Source organism: Microcebus murinus, chromosome 27 (assembly GCF_040939455.1).
Source record: "Microcebus murinus isolate Inina chromosome 27, M.murinus_Inina_mat1.0, whole genome shotgun sequence".
NCBI lineage: Eukaryota > Metazoa > Chordata > Mammalia > Primates > Cheirogaleidae > Microcebus > Microcebus murinus.
In genome coordinates, this window is record NC_134130.1 from 20,048,098 (window position 1) to 20,063,218 (window position 15,121).

At 63.0% G+C, this 15,121-nt stretch overlaps 4 non-coding genes across 4 annotated transcripts; all 4 read left to right on the forward strand.

The window, feature by feature from the left end:
- The first annotated feature begins 2,133 nt into the window (after positions 1-2,133).
- On the forward strand, positions 2,134-2,252 carry LOC142864932 (5S ribosomal RNA). Its single transcript, XR_012915227.1, has one exon. It is a non-coding gene; the product is annotated as a 5S ribosomal RNA (ribosomal RNA).
- A 3,784-nt stretch (positions 2,253-6,036) lies between these two features.
- On the forward strand, positions 6,037-6,155 carry LOC142864933 (5S ribosomal RNA). The gene has a single exon (XR_012915228.1). It is a non-coding gene; the product is annotated as a 5S ribosomal RNA (ribosomal RNA).
- Positions 6,156-9,939: 3,784 nt separating this feature from the next.
- On the forward strand, positions 9,940-10,058 carry LOC142864934 (5S ribosomal RNA). The gene has a single exon (XR_012915229.1). It is a non-coding gene; the product is annotated as a 5S ribosomal RNA (ribosomal RNA).
- Positions 10,059-13,843: 3,785 nt separating this feature from the next.
- Positions 13,844-13,962, forward strand: LOC142864935 (5S ribosomal RNA). The gene has a single exon (XR_012915230.1). It is a non-coding gene; the product is annotated as a 5S ribosomal RNA (ribosomal RNA).
- Positions 13,963-15,121: the final 1,159 nt, after the last annotated feature.

Consider the following 15,121-nt stretch of genomic DNA (forward strand, 5'->3'; position numbering starts at 1 on the left):
GCCCTCCAGAAACCCGGCAGCAGGGTGGCCGCAGCAGTCTCCAGCAGCCGTCCCTAAGTCGCGTGAGTGCGGGGGACGTGCCCCCGCTGTGCCGCGGGGGCCCAGCCTGGTGTCTTCCCTGAGGCCCTGCGGCTGCCGGCTGGGCTGCCGCTCCCCGCAAGGGGAGAGCCGCGGAGGTGGGGACCGCCTCCTGATGGGGACGTACACGCAGCTCTCCACGTCGGATTCCGGGGCTCTCTGTCCTGCCCGAAGGCCCAGCTGGCCTGCGGGTCCTTAGAGTGGCAAAAACCTCCGAAAACTGAGACTGAGGGTCCGGTGGGTGTCTGCACTTTTGTGCTGGGCACCCCAGGGAGGCCCGGGGGCTGGCTGGACAACGTGGTCTGCTGGGCGGTGGTGGGGGGGTTGGAGGAGCAACTGATGCCCTTTGCACTTTGGGTAGCAAGAGTCTGAGGTGTCTCTGAGCCCTGTGCCCTGTGGGGGCGGGGCGGGGGGGAGGAGGAGGAGGAGGAGGAGGAGGTGGGAAGGGCCGGGGCCTGCAGTCCTGTTCCCGGGGTGGCACGGCAAGTGGCTTCTTCCACAGGCTGCTTGGCCTGGGCTCCCTGCACCTGGGCCTTTGGAGGACCGGCCCTGTGCTTGCCAACACTTCCTGCAGGGACCCAGAGCTGGGAGGTGGCATCTCTCAGCCCTGGGTCGGGCAGAGCCCCAGCGGGCCATGCCCACAACCTCTCTCAGCACCGGTCCCCCAGAAGGCTCCTTTGGGACCAGGATTCTCTTGCGGTGACTCTTTAAGGTCTGGCCCCTGGATGGAGGGGCACCAGGAGTAGAGGAGCAGGAAGGGGAAGGGGGTGGCCATGCGAGGGGACACTTTGAGGCCAAGTCCCAGCTTCAGCCTGATCCTCCTGGGAACCCCGCTCTGAGACAAGGAGCCGGGCTTCGCATTCCCACAGCAGCCAGTCGTGGGCTGAGGACACCTGGGGCGTTGGGAACTCCCTGGCTTCTCCTGGGTTTAACGTCTAGAGCTGCTTGTGAATCGCGCCGCCACACACACCCGAGCGCAGGTGTCTTCCGCACAGACTGCGGGCCTCGCTCTTCTGAATGCCGCTAGCTCGCCACCCACCCACGGGTGAACCTGGTCAGGGTGCTTTCTCTCAGGGGCAGACTCTTTTCCGGGCGGGCTACCGGTGTCTCTGTTTGCTCGTTTCTTTCTTCCATTTCGGGACAGTCTTCCTTGCTGGGTGTGGAAATCTCCTATGCCTTCCCTCGCCTATTCTGTCAGCTTTAAAATTCTCTTTCAGTTGCCACCCTCACAGATGGATTAGGAAACTCTTTCCGGTGCACTCATTAGTGAAATGACCTCCAGGAAGCTGGAATCCAATATCTAATGGCCGATTTTTAGCGAGTCCACACGCCAGGGTGGTCGGGGTCCAATGCAGCCCCGGCCAGGCCCAGGCCCCTTGGACTGGGCCACAGGAGGACACGGAGGAGGGTCCCGGCCCCCACGAAGCGGTGCCGGCAGTTCTCCACGGGCTTGGGCGTTTTCCAGAGGTAGGAGATGGAGGGGACTGATTTCTTCAGCGCCCCCCAAACCACGCCACCCCACCCCACCCATGGGACACATCCCCAGAGAGAGACGCCCCATACACTGGCTGTGCCCCAGCCCTGGCCCGGGGGAATAGGCGGCAGCCCACCCACAGGGCGAGGGGGGGGGCGCAGCTGAAAGGGGTTGTGGGGGAGGGCGGCCCCTGGCTGGGGTCAAAGGGCGAGCGTCCCGCGCCTGCGCAGTCAGCGGCAGCGACGCGCTGGGGGTGGGCAGCGGGTAGGTGAAGGAGGCCGGGCGAGGAGACGAGGGGGGCTGGGAGGGCTCCACCTTGGCGAGTCCAGCCGTGGAGGCGCATCTTGTGTGAGTGTGAGTGAGTGTGAGTGTGTGTGTGTGTGTATAGAGAGACAGCCCCCCACCCCGCCCCGCCCCGCCCCGCCCCGCCCATCACCCCCGTCCCTGGGAGCCAGCGGGACCCGGCCGGCGAACTCAACCAGCCCGGCCGGGCCCGGCGCGGGGCCTGGGGCGGGAGGCGGCGGCGGGGAAGCCCAGAGAGGCTCGGCTTCTCGAGCGGGGCAGGGGCGCCCTCCGCCGCCGTCTAGGGCCACACCACCCTGAACGCCCCCGATCTCGTCTGGTCTCGGAAGCTAAGCAGGGTCGGGCCTGGTTAGTACTTGGATGGGAGACCGCCTGGGAATACCGGGTGCCACAGGCTGCTGCTTTTTTTTTTTTTTTTCTTGCCTCTTGTTCTGTCCCCTTTCTGGGAGCGCGGCGGCGGCCCGGGGTGGGGGTCACCCCCACCCTCAGCGCCCGCGCGGTGCCTGGCGCCCCAGCCCGCACCGTGGGGCCTCCTCTTGTCCCAAGCCTCGACACCGCCGCCACGCGGCAGCATGCGTGGCATCTGGACCGTCAGGTCTCAGACCAAAGGTCTGCTCTGTGGGAACCGACACGCTGGAGGAAACCTTGAGAGTCTGAGAGGGGAGGGAGTTCCAGAAGAAGGCCAGGATGTCATTTTGAGGGAGTATGTGACCAGAACTCGTCCCGTTGATTTTGGGGTTCTATGGGCTACACGCAGGAAACTTTGGTGGTGGCACCTGATGTTGGGGGATCCGGAGTCACACCCAGACCTGCTCCACAGGCCTCCTTTTACTTTTCTCTTCGGATTCATTATTTTTAAAAAGTGTCTCTTACCTCTAGGATTGCATTTTCTTTTCTCTCTCTTTTCAAGCAGATGATGGGAGTACAAGTATTCAGGTGACATGTGTTGCCCGTGCCGCCCTCCCCCCTGTGTTCTTTTTTTTTTTTTTTTTTTGAGACAGAGTCTCGTTTTGCTGCCCAGGCTAGAGTGAGTGCCATGGCGTCAGCCTAGCTCACAGCAACCTCAATCTCCGGGCTCAAGCAATCCTGCTGCCTCAGCCTCCCGAGTAGTTGGGACTACAGGCATGCACCACCACGCCCGGCTGTGTTTTTCTATATATATTAGTTGGCCAATTAATTTCTTTCTATTTTTAGTAGAGACGGGGTCTCGCTCTTGCTCAGGCTGGTTTCGAACTCCTGACCTGGAGCAATCCGCCCGCCTCGGCCTCCCAGAGAGCTAGGATTACAGGCGTGAGCCACCGCGCCCGGCCCCCCCTGTGTTCTTATTCATATACCTCTCATGTTGTTCCAGCGTATTGTGGGGGTACCAATGTTAAGGTCGGGTGCCTTGCCCTCTCCAAGCCTCCCCCCTCGGGTCAGAGCTTCAAGTGCGCCCATCCCCCAGTCGGTGCGCACCCACCCCATGCCTAATGGATGTGTATGCCCCTCCCCTCCCCCCACCCGCCCGACACCCACCCGATGAAGGTGATTCCTCTCTGTCCACTTAGGCGTCCATCCGTTCGTACCAATTTGCTGGTGAGCGCGCTCACGTGGTGCTCGTGTGTCCATTCTTGGGATACTTGGTTTACTGGAACGGGTTCCAGCTCTGGCCAGGAGAACACGAGAGGCGCCCTCTCACCGCTGCTCCTCACAGCCGAATGGCACTCCGTGGTGTCCACGCGCCACATTTTATTGATGCACTCCTGGATGGATGGGCACTCGGGTCGCTTCCACGTCTTTGGGATTGTGAATTGTGCCCTAACTGTAACCCTAACCCTTACCCAGCCCGTCTCCTCTGCCCCTGCCTGACGCACTCCTCCCCGGCCAGGCCCGTCACTGTCCTGGGCCCCCGCCTGACCGGCTCCTCCCCGCCCGGCCGGTCACCGTCCTCTGCCCCTGCCTGACACGCTCCTTCCCGCCCGGCCTCTCACCGTCCTCGGCCCCTGCCTGACCGGCTCCTCCGTCGCCTGGGCCTTCCAAGGGCTTGGTGTGGATGCTGCTTCCAGGAAGCCCTCCAGAAACCCGGCAGCAGGGTGGCCGCAGCAGTCTCCAGCAGCCGTCCCTAAGTCGCGTGAGTGCGGGGGACGCGCCCCCGCTGTGCCGCGGGGGCCCAGCCTGGTGTCTTCCCTGAGGCCCTGCGGCTGCCGGCTGGGCTGCCGCTCCCCGCAAGGGGAGAGCCGCGGAGGTGGGGACCGCCTCCTCATGGGGACGTACACGCAGCTCTCCACGTCGGATTCCGGGGCTCTCTGTCCTGCCCGAAGGCCCAGCTGGCCTGCGGGTCCTTAGAGTGGCAAAAACCTCCGAAAACTGAGACTGAGGGTCCGGTGGGTGTCTGCACTTTTGTGCTGGGCACCCCAGGGAGGCCCGGGGGCTGGCTGGACAACGTGGTCTGCTGGGCGGTGGTGGGGGGGTTGGAGGAGCAACTGATGCCCTTTGCACTTTGGGTAGCAAGAGTCTGAGGTGTCTCTGAGCCCTGTGCCCTGTGGGGGCGGGGCGGGGGGGAGGAGGAGGAGGAGGAGGAGGAGGTGGGAAGGGCCGGGGCCTGCAGTCCTGTTCCCGGGGTGGCACGGCAAGTGGCTTCTTCCACAGGCTGCTTGGCCTGGGCTCCCTGCACCTGGGCCTTTGGAGGACCGGCCCTGTGCTTGCCAACACTTCCTGCAGGGACCCAGAGCTGGGAGGTGGCATCTCTCAGCCCTGGGTCGGGCAGAGCCCCAGCGGGCCATGCCCACAACCTCTCTCAGCACCGGTCCCCCAGAAGGCTCCTTTGGGACCAGGATTCTCTTGCGGTGACTCTTTAAGGTCTGGCCCCTGGATGGAGGGGCACCAGGAGTAGAGGAGCAGGAAGGGGAAGGGGGTGGCCATGCGAGGGGACACTTTGAGGCCAAGTCCCAGCTTCAGCCTGATCCTCCTGGGAACCCCGCTCTGAGACAAGGAGCCGGGCTTCGCATTCCCACAGCAGCCAGTCGTGGGCTGAGGACACCTGGGGCGTTGGGAACTCCCTGGCTTCTCCTGGGTTTAACGTCTAGAGCTGCTTGTGAATCGCGCCGCCACACACACCCGAGCGCAGGTGTCTTCCGCACAGACTGCGGGCCTCGCTCTTCTGAATGCCGCTAGCTCGCCACCCACCCACGGGTGAACCTGGTCAGGGTGCTTTCTCTCAGGGGCAGACTCTTTTCCGGGCGGGCTACCGGTGTCTCTGTTTGCTCGTTTCTTTCTTCCATTTCGGGACAGTCTTCCTTGCTGGGTGTGGAAATCTCCTATGCCTTCCCTCGCCTATTCTGTCAGCTTTAAAATTCTCTTTCAGTTGCCACCCTCACAGATGGATTAGGAAACTCTTTCCGGTGCACTCATTAGTGAAATGACCTCCAGGAAGCTGGAATCCAATATCTAATGGCCGATTTTTAGCGAGTCCACACGCCAGGGTGGTCGGGGTCCAATGCAGCCCCGGCCAGGCCCAGGCCCCTTGGACTGGGCCACAGGAGGACACGGAGGAGGGTCCCGGCCCCCACGAAGCGGTGCCGGCAGTTCTCCACGGGCTTGGGCGTTTTCCAGAGGTAGGAGATGGAGGGGACTGATTTCTTCAGCGCCCCCCAAACCACGCCACCCCACCCCACCCATGGGACACATCCCCAGAGAGAGACGCCCCATACACTGGCTGTGCCCCAGCCCTGGCCCGGGGGAATAGGCGGCAGCCCACCCACAGGGCGAGGGGGGGGGCGCAGCTGAAAGGGGTTGTGGGGGAGGGCGGCCCCTGGCTGGGGTCAAAGGGCGAGCGTCCCGCGCCTGCGCAGTCAGCGGCAGCGACGCGCTGGGGGTGGGCAGCGGGTAGGTGAAGGAGGCCGGGCGAGGAGACGAGGGGGGCTGGGAGGGCTCCACCTTGGCGAGTCCAGCCGTGGAGGCGCATCTTGTGTGAGTGTGAGTGAGTGTGAGTGTGTGTGTGTGTGTATAGAGAGACAGCCCCCCACCCCGCCCCGCCCCGCCCCGCCCCGCCCATCACCCCCGTCCCTGGGAGCCAGCGGGACCCGGCCGGCGAACTCAACCAGCCCGGCCCGGCCCGGCGCGGGGCCTGGGGCGGGAGGCGGCGGCGGGGAAGCCCAGAGAGGCTCGGCTTCTCGAGCGGGGCAGGGGCGCCCTCCGCCGCCGTCTAGGGCCACACCACCCTGAACGCCCCCGATCTCGTCTGGTCTCGGAAGCTAAGCAGGGTCGGGCCTGGTTAGTACTTGGATGGGAGACCGCCTGGGAATACCGGGTGCCACAGGCTGCTGCTTTTTTTTTTTTTTTTCTTGCCTCTTGTTCTGTCCCCTTTCTGGGAGCGCGGCGGCGGCCCGGGGTGGGGGTCACCCCCACCCTCAGCGCCCGCGCGGTGCCTGGCGCCCCAGCCCGCACCGTGGGGCCTCCTCTTGTCCCAAGCCTCGACACCGCCGCCACGCGGCAGCATGCGTGGCATCTGGACTGTCAGGTCTCAGACCAAAGGTCTGCTCTGTGGGAACCGACACGCTGGAGGAAACCTTGAGAGTCTGAGAGGGGAGGGAGTTCCAGAAGAAGGCCAGGATGTCATTTTGAGGGAGTATGTGACCAGAACTCGTCCCGTTGATTTTGGGGTTCTATGGGCTACACGCAGGAAACTTTGGTGGTGGCACCTGATGTTGGGGGATCCGGAGTCACACCCAGACCTGCTCCACAGGCCTCCTTTTACTTTTCTCTTCGGATTCATTATTTTTAAAAAGTGTCTCTTACCTCTAGGATTGCATTTTCTTTTCTCTCTCTTTTCAAGCAGATGATGGGAGTACAAGTATTCAGGTGACATGTGTTGCCCGTGCCGCCCTCCCCCCTGTGTTCTTTTTTTTTTTTTTTTTTTGAGACAGAGTCTCGTTTTGCTGCCCAGGCTAGAGTGAGTGCCATGGCGTCAGCCTAGCTCACAGCAACCTCAATCTCCGGGCTCAAGCAATCCTGCTGCCTCAGCCTCCCGAGTAGTTGGGACTACAGGCATGCACCACCACGCCCGGCTGTGTTTTTCTATATATATTAGTTGGCCAATTAATTTCTTTCTATTTTTAGTAGAGACGGGGTCTCGCTCTTGCTCAGGCTGGTTTCGAACTCCTGACCTGGAGCAATCCGCCCGCCTCGGCCTCCCAGAGAGCTAGGATTACAGGCGTGAGCCACCGCGCCCGGCCCCCCCTGTGTTCTTATTCATATACCTCTCATGTTGTTCCAGCGTATTGTGGGGGTACCAATGTTAAGGTCGGGTGCCTTGCCCTCTCCAAGCCTCCCCCCTCGGGTCAGAGCTTCAAGTGCGCCCATCCCCCAGTCGGTGCGCACCCACCCCATGCCTAATGGATGTGTATGCCCCTCCCCTCCCCCCACCCGCCCGACACCCACCCGATGAAGGTGATTCCTCTCTGTCCACTTAGGCGTCCATCCGTTCGTACCAATTTGCTGGTGAGCGCGCTCACGTGGTGCTCGTGTGTCCATTCTTGGGATACTTGGTTTACTGGAACGGGTTCCAGCTCTGGCCAGGAGAACACGAGAGGCACCCTCTCACCGCTGCTCCTCACAGCCGAATGGCACTCCGTGGTGTCCACGCGCCACATTTTATTGATGCACTCCTGGATGGATGGGCACTCGGGTCGCTTCCACGTCTTTGGGATTGTGAATTGTGCCCTAACTGTAACCCTAACCCTTACCCAGCCCGTCTCCTCTGCCCCTGCCTGACGCACTCCTCCCCGGCCAGGCCCGTCACTGTCCTGGGCCCCCGCCTGACCGGCTCCTCCCCGCCCGGCCGGTCACCGTCCTCTGCCCCTGCCTGACACGCTCCTTCCCGCCCGGCCTCTCACCGTCCTCGGCCCCTGCCTGACCGGCTCCTCCGTCGCCTGGGCCTTCCAAGGGCTTGGTGTGGATGCTGCTTCCAGGAAGCCCTCCAGAAACCCGGCAGCAGGGTGGCCGCAGCAGTCTCCAGCAGCCGTCCCTAAGTCGCGTGAGTGCGGGGGACGTGCCCCCGCTGTGCCGCGGGGGCCCAGCCTGGTGTCTTCCCTGAGGCCCTGCGGCTGCCGGCTGGGCTGCCGCTCCCCGCAAGGGGAGAGCCGCGGAGGTGGGGACCGCCTCCTCATGGGGACGTACACGCAGCTCTCCACGTCGGATTCCGGGGCTCTCTGTCCTGCCCGAAGGCCCAGCTGGCCTGCGGGTCCTTAGAGTGGCAAAAACCTCCGAAAACTGAGACTGAGGGTCCGGTGGGTGTCTGCACTTTTGTGCTGGGCACCCCAGGGAGGCCCGGGGGCTGGCTGGACAACGTGGTCTGCTGGGCGGTGGTGGGGGGGTTGGAGGAGCAACTGATGCCCTTTGCACTTTGGGTAGCAAGAGTCTGAGGTGTCTCTGAGCCCTGTGCCCTGTGGGGGCGGGGCGGGGGGGAGGAGGAGGAGGAGGAGGAGGAGGTGGGAAGGGCCGGGGCCTGCAGTCCTGTTCCCGGGGTGGCACGGCAAGTGGCTTCTTCCACAGGCTGCTTGGCCTGGGCTCCCTGCACCTGGGCCTTTGGAGGACCGGCCCTGTGCTTGCCAACACTTCCTGCAGGGACCCAGAGCTGGGAGGTGGCATCTCTCAGCCCTGGGTCGGGCAGAGCCCCAGCGGGCCATGCCCACAACCTCTCTCAGCACCGGTCCCCCAGAAGGCTCCTTTGGGACCAGGATTCTCTTGCGGTGACTCTTTAAGGTCTGGCCCCTGGATGGAGGGGCACCAGGAGTAGAGGAGCAGGAAGGGGAAGGGGGTGGCCATGCGAGGGGACACTTTGAGGCCAAGTCCCAGCTTCAGCCTGATCCTCCTGGGAACCCCGCTCTGAGACAAGGAGCCGGGCTTCGCATTCCCACAGCAGCCAGTCGTGGGCTGAGGACACCTGGGGCGTTGGGAACTCCCTGGCTTCTCCTGGGTTTAACGTCTAGAGCTGCTTGTGAATCGCGCCGCCACACACACCCGAGCGCAGGTGTCTTCCGCACAGACTGCGGGCCTCGCTCTTCTGAATGCCGCTAGCTCGCCACCCACCCACGGGTGAACCTGGTCAGGGTGCTTTCTCTCAGGGGCAGACTCTTTTCCGGGCGGGCTACCGGTGTCTCTGTTTGCTCGTTTCTTTCTTCCATTTCGGGACAGTCTTCCTTGCTGGGTGTGGAAATCTCCTATGCCTTCCCTCGCCTATTCTGTCAGCTTTAAAATTCTCTTTCAGTTGCCACCCTCACAGATGGATTAGGAAACTCTTTCCGGTGCACTCATTAGTGAAATGACCTCCAGGAAGCTGGAATCCAATATCTAATGGCCGATTTTTAGCGAGTCCACACGCCAGGGTGGTCGGGGTCCAATGCAGCCCCGGCCAGGCCCAGGCCCCTTGGACTGGGCCACAGGAGGACACGGAGGAGGGTCCCGGCCCCCACGAAGCGGTGCCGGCAGTTCTCCACGGGCTTGGGCGTTTTCCAGAGGTAGGAGATGGAGGGGACTGATTTCTTCAGCGCCCCCCAAACCACGCCACCCCACCCCACCCATGGGACACATCCCCAGAGAGAGACGCCCCATACACTGGCTGTGCCCCAGCCCTGGCCCGGGGGAATAGGCGGCAGCCCACCCACAGGGCGAGGGGGGGGGCGCAGCTGAAAGGGGTTGTGGGGGAGGGCGGCCCCTGGCTGGGGTCAAAGGGCGAGCGTCCCGCGCCTGCGCAGTCAGCGGCAGCGACGCGCTGGGGGTGGGCAGCGGGTAGGTGAAGGAGGCCGGGCGAGGAGACGAGGGGGGCTGGGAGGGCTCCACCTTGGCGAGTCCAGCCGTGGAGGCGCATCTTGTGTGAGTGTGAGTGAGTGTGAGTGTGTGTGTGTGTGTATAGAGAGACAGCCCCCCACCCCGCCCCGCCCCGCCCCGCCCCGCCCATCACCCCCGTCCCTGGGAGCCAGCGGGACCCGGCCGGCGAACTCAACCAGCCCGGCCCGGCCCGGCGCGGGGCCTGGGGCGGGAGGCGGCGGCGGGGAAGCCCAGAGAGGCTCGGCTTCTCGAGCGGGGCAGGGGCGCCCTCCGCCGCCGTCTAGGGCCACACCACCCTGAACGCCCCCGATCTCGTCTGGTCTCGGAAGCTAAGCAGGGTCGGGCCTGGTTAGTACTTGGATGGGAGACCGCCTGGGAATACCGGGTGCCACAGGCTGCTGCTTTTTTTTTTTTTTTTCTTGCCTCTTGTTCTGTCCCCTTTCTGGGAGCGCGGCGGCGGCCCGGGGTGGGGGTCACCCCCACCCTCAGCGCCCGCGCGGTGCCTGGCGCCCCAGCCCGCACCGTGGGGCCTCCTCTTGTCCCAAGCCTCGACACCGCCGCCACGCGGCAGCATGCGTGGCATCTGGACTGTCAGGTCTCAGACCAAAGGTCTGCTCTGTGGGAACCGACACGCTGGAGGAAACCTTGAGAGTCTGAGAGGGGAGGGAGTTCCAGAAGAAGGCCAGGATGTCATTTTGAGGGAGTATGTGACCAGAACTCGTCCCGTTGATTTTGGGGTTCTATGGGCTACACGCAGGAAACTTTGGTGGTGGCACCTGATGTTGGGGGATCCGGAGTCACACCCAGACCTGCTCCACAGGCCTCCTTTTACTTTTCTCTTCGGATTCATTATTTTTAAAAAGTGTCTCTTACCTCTAGGATTGCATTTTCTTTTCTCTCTCTTTTCAAGCAGATGATGGGAGTACAAGTATTCAGGTGACATGTGTTGCCCGTGCCGCCCTCCCCCCTGTGTTCTTTTTTTTTTTTTTTTTTTGAGACAGAGTCTCGTTTTGCTGCCCAGGCTAGAGTGAGTGCCATGGCGTCAGCCTAGCTCACAGCAACCTCAATCTCCGGGCTCAAGCAATCCTGCTGCCTCAGCCTCCCGAGTAGTTGGGACTACAGGCATGCACCACCACGCCCGGCTGTGTTTTTCTATATATATTAGTTGGCCAATTAATTTCTTTCTATTTTTAGTAGAGACGGGGTCTCGCTCTTGCTCAGGCTGGTTTCGAACTCCTGACCTGGAGCAATCCGCCCGCCTCGGCCTCCCAGAGAGCTAGGATTACAGGCGTGAGCCACCGCGCCCGGCCCCCCCTGTGTTCTTATTCATATACCTCTCATGTTGTTCCAGCGTATTGTGGGGGTACCAATGTTAAGGTCGGGTGCCTTGCCCTCTCCAAGCCTCCCCCCTCGGGTCAGAGCTTCAAGTGCGCCCATCCCCCAGTCGGTGCGCACCCACCCCATGCCTAATGGATGTGTATGCCCCTCCCCTCCCCCCACCCGCCCGACACCCACCCGATGAAGGTGATTCCTCTCTGTCCACTTAGGCGTCCATCCGTTCGTACCAATTTGCTGGTGAGCGCGCTCACGTGGTGCTCGTGTGTCCATTCTTGGGATACTTGGTTTACTGGAACGGGTTCCAGCTCTGGCCAGGAGAACACGAGAGGCGCCCTCTCACCGCTGCTCCTCACAGCCGAATGGCACTCCGTGGTGTCCACGCGCCACATTTTATTGATGCACTCCTGGATGGATGGGCACTCGGGTCGCTTCCACGTCTTTGGGATTGTGAATTGTGCCCTAACTGTAACCCTAACCCTTACCCAGCCCGTCTCCTCTGCCCCTGCCTGACGCACTCCTCCCCGGCCAGGCCCGTCACTGTCCTGGGCCCCCGCCTGACCGGCTCCTCCCCGCCCGGCCGGTCACCGTCCTCTGCCCCTGCCTGACACGCTCCTTCCCGCCCGGCCTCTCACCGTCCTCGGCCCCTGCCTGACCGGCTCCTCCGTCGCCTGGGCCTTCCAAGGGCTTGGTGTGGATGCTGCTTCCAGGAAGCCCTCCAGAAACCCGGCAGCAGGGTGGCCGCAGCAGTCTCCAGCAGCCGTCCCTAAGTCGCGTGAGTGCGGGGGACGTGCCCCCGCTGTGCCGCGGGGGCCCAGCCTGGTGTCTTCCCTGAGGCCCTGCGGCTGCCGGCTGGGCTGCCGCTCCCCGCAAGGGGAGAGCCGCGGAGGTGGGGACCGCCTCCTGATGGGGACGTACACGCAGCTCTCCACGTCGGATTCCGGGGCTCTCTGTCCTGCCCGAAGGCCCAGCTGGCCTGCGGGTCCTTAGAGTGGCAAAAACCTCCGAAAACTGAGACTGAGGGTCCGGTGGGTGTCTGCACTTTTGTGCTGGGCACCCCAGGGAGGCCCGGGGGCTGGCTGGACAACGTGGTCTGCTGGGCGGTGGTGGGGGGGTTGGAGGAGCAACTGATGCCCTTTGCACTTTGGGTAGCAAGAGTCTGAGGTGTCTCTGAGCCCTGTGCCCTGTGGGGGCGGGGCGGGGGGGAGGAGGAGGAGGAGGAGGAGGAGGTGGGAAGGGCCGGGGCCTGCAGTCCTGTTCCCGGGGTGGCACGGCAAGTGGCTTCTTCCACAGGCTGCTTGGCCTGGGCTCCCTGCACCTGGGCCTTTGGAGGACCGGCCCTGTGCTTGCCAACACTTCCTGCAGGGACCCAGAGCTGGGAGGTGGCATCTCTCAGCCCTGGGTCGGGCAGAGCCCCAGCGGGCCATGCCCACAACCTCTCTCAGCACCGGTCCCCCAGAAGGCTCCTTTGGGACCAGGATTCTCTTGCGGTGACTCTTTAAGGTCTGGCCCCTGGATGGAGGGGCACCAGGAGTAGAGGAGCAGGAAGGGGAAGGGGGTGGCCATGCGAGGGGACACTTTGAGGCCAAGTCCCAGCTTCAGCCTGATCCTCCTGGGAACCCCGCTCTGAGACAAGGAGCCGGGCTTCGCATTCCCACAGCAGCCAGTCGTGGGCTGAGGACACCTGGGGCGTTGGGAACTCCCTGGCTTCTCCTGGGTTTAACGTCTAGAGCTGCTTGTGAATCGCGCCGCCACACACACCCGAGCGCAGGTGTCTTCCGCACAGACTGCGGGCCTCGCTCTTCTGAATGCCGCTAGCTCGCCACCCACCCACGGGTGAACCTGGTCAGGGTGCTTTCTCTCAGGGGCAGACTCTTTTCCGGGCGGGCTACCGGTGTCTCTGTTTGCTCGTTTCTTTCTTCCATTTCGGGACAGTCTTCCTTGCTGGGTGTGGAAATCTCCTATGCCTTCCCTCGCCTATTCTGTCAGCTTTAAAATTCTCTTTCAGTTGCCACCCTCACAGATGGATTAGGAAACTCTTTCCGGTGCACTCATTAGTGAAATGACCTCCAGGAAGCTGGAATCCAATATCTAATGGCCGATTTTTAGCGAGTCCACACGCCAGGGTGGTCGGGGTCCAATGCAGCCCCGGCCAGGCCCAGGCCCCTTGGACTGGGCCACAGGAGGACACGGAGGAGGGTCCCGGCCCCCACGAAGCGGTGCCGGCAGTTCTCCACGGGCTTGGGCGTTTTCCAGAGGTAGGAGATGGAGGGGACTGATTTCTTCAGCGCCCCCCAAACCACGCCACCCCACCCCACCCATGGGACACATCCCCAGAGAGAGACGCCCCATACACTGGCTGTGCCCCAGCCCTGGCCCGGGGGAATAGGCGGCAGCCCACCCACAGGGCGAGGGGGGGGGGCGCAGCTGAAAGGGGTTGTGGGGGAGGGCGGCCCCTGGCTGGGGTCAAAGGGCGAGCGTCCCGCGCCTGCGCAGTCAGCGGCAGCGACGCGCTGGGGGTGGGCAGCGGGTAGGTGAAGGAGGCCGGGCGAGGAGACGAGGGGGGCTGGGAGGGCTCCACCTTGGCGAGTCCAGCCGTGGAGGCGCATCTTGTGTGAGTGTGAGTGAGTGTGAGTGTGTGTGTGTGTGTATAGAGAGACAGCCCCCCACCCCGCCCCGCCCCGCCCCGCCCCGCCCATCACCCCCGTCCCTGGGAGCCAGCGGGACCCGGCCGGCGAACTCAACCAGCCCGGCCCGGCCCGGCGCGGGGCCTGGGGCGGGAGGCGGCGGCGGGGAAGCCCAGAGAGGCTCGGCTTCTCGAGCGGGGCAGGGGCGCCCTCCGCCGCCGTCTAGGGCCACACCACCCTGAACGCCCCCGATCTCGTCTGGTCTCGGAAGCTAAGCAGGGTCGGGCCTGGTTAGTACTTGGATGGGAGACCGCCTGGGAATACCGGGTGCCACAGGCTGCTGCTTTTTTTTTTTTTTTTTCTTGCCTCTTGTTCTGTCCCCTTTCTGGGAGCGCGGCGGCGGCCCGGGGTGGGGGTCACCCCCACCCTCAGCGCCCGCGCGGTGCCTGGCGCCCCAGCCCGCACCGTGGGGCCTCCTCTTGTCCCAAGCCTCGACACCGCCGCCACGCGGCAGCATGCGTGGCATCTGGACTGTCAGGTCTCAGACTAAAGGTCTGCTCTGTGGGAACCGACACGCTGGAGGAAACCTTGAGAGTCTGAGAGGGGAGGGAGTTCCAGAAGAAGGCCAGGATGTCATTTTGAGGGAGTATGTGACCAGAACTCGTCCCGTTGATTTTGGGGTTCTATGGGCTACACGCAGGAAACTTTGGTGGTGGCACCTGATGTTGGGGGATCCGGAGTCACACCCAGACCTGCTCCACAGGCCTCCTTTTACTTTTCTCTTCGGATTCATTATTTTTAAAAAGTGTCTCTTACCTCTAGGATTGCATTTTCTTTTCTCTCTCTTTTCAAGCAGATGATGGGAGTACAAGTATTCAGGTGACATGTGTTGCCCGTGCCGCCCTCCCCCCTGTGTTCTTTTTTTTTTTTTTTTTTTGAGACAGAGTCTCGTTTTGCTGCCCAGGCTAGAGTGAGTGCCATGGCGTCAGCCTAGCTCACAGCAACCTCAATCTCCGGGCTCAAGCAATCCTGCTGCCTCAGCCTCCCGAGTAGTTGGGACTACAGGCATGCACCACCACGCCCGGCTGTGTTTTTCTATATATATTAGTTGGCCAATTAATTTCTTTCTATTTTTAGTAGAGACGGGGTCTCGCTCTTGCTCAGGCTGGTTTCGAACTCCTGACCTGGAGCAATCCGCCCGCCTCGGCCTCCCAGAGAGCTAGGATTACAGGCGTGAGCCACCGCGCCCGGCCCCCCCTGTGTTCTTATTCATATACCTCTCATGTTGTTCCAGCGTATTGTGGGGGTACCAATGTTAAGGTCGGGTGCCTTGCCCTCTCCAAGCCTCCCCCCTCGGGTCAGAGCTTCAAGTGCGCCCATCCCCCAGTCGGTGCGCACCCACCCCATGCCTAATGGATGTGTATGCCCCTCCCCTCCCCCCACCCGCCCGACACCCACCCGATGAAGGTGATTCCTCTCTGTCCACTTAGGCGTCCAT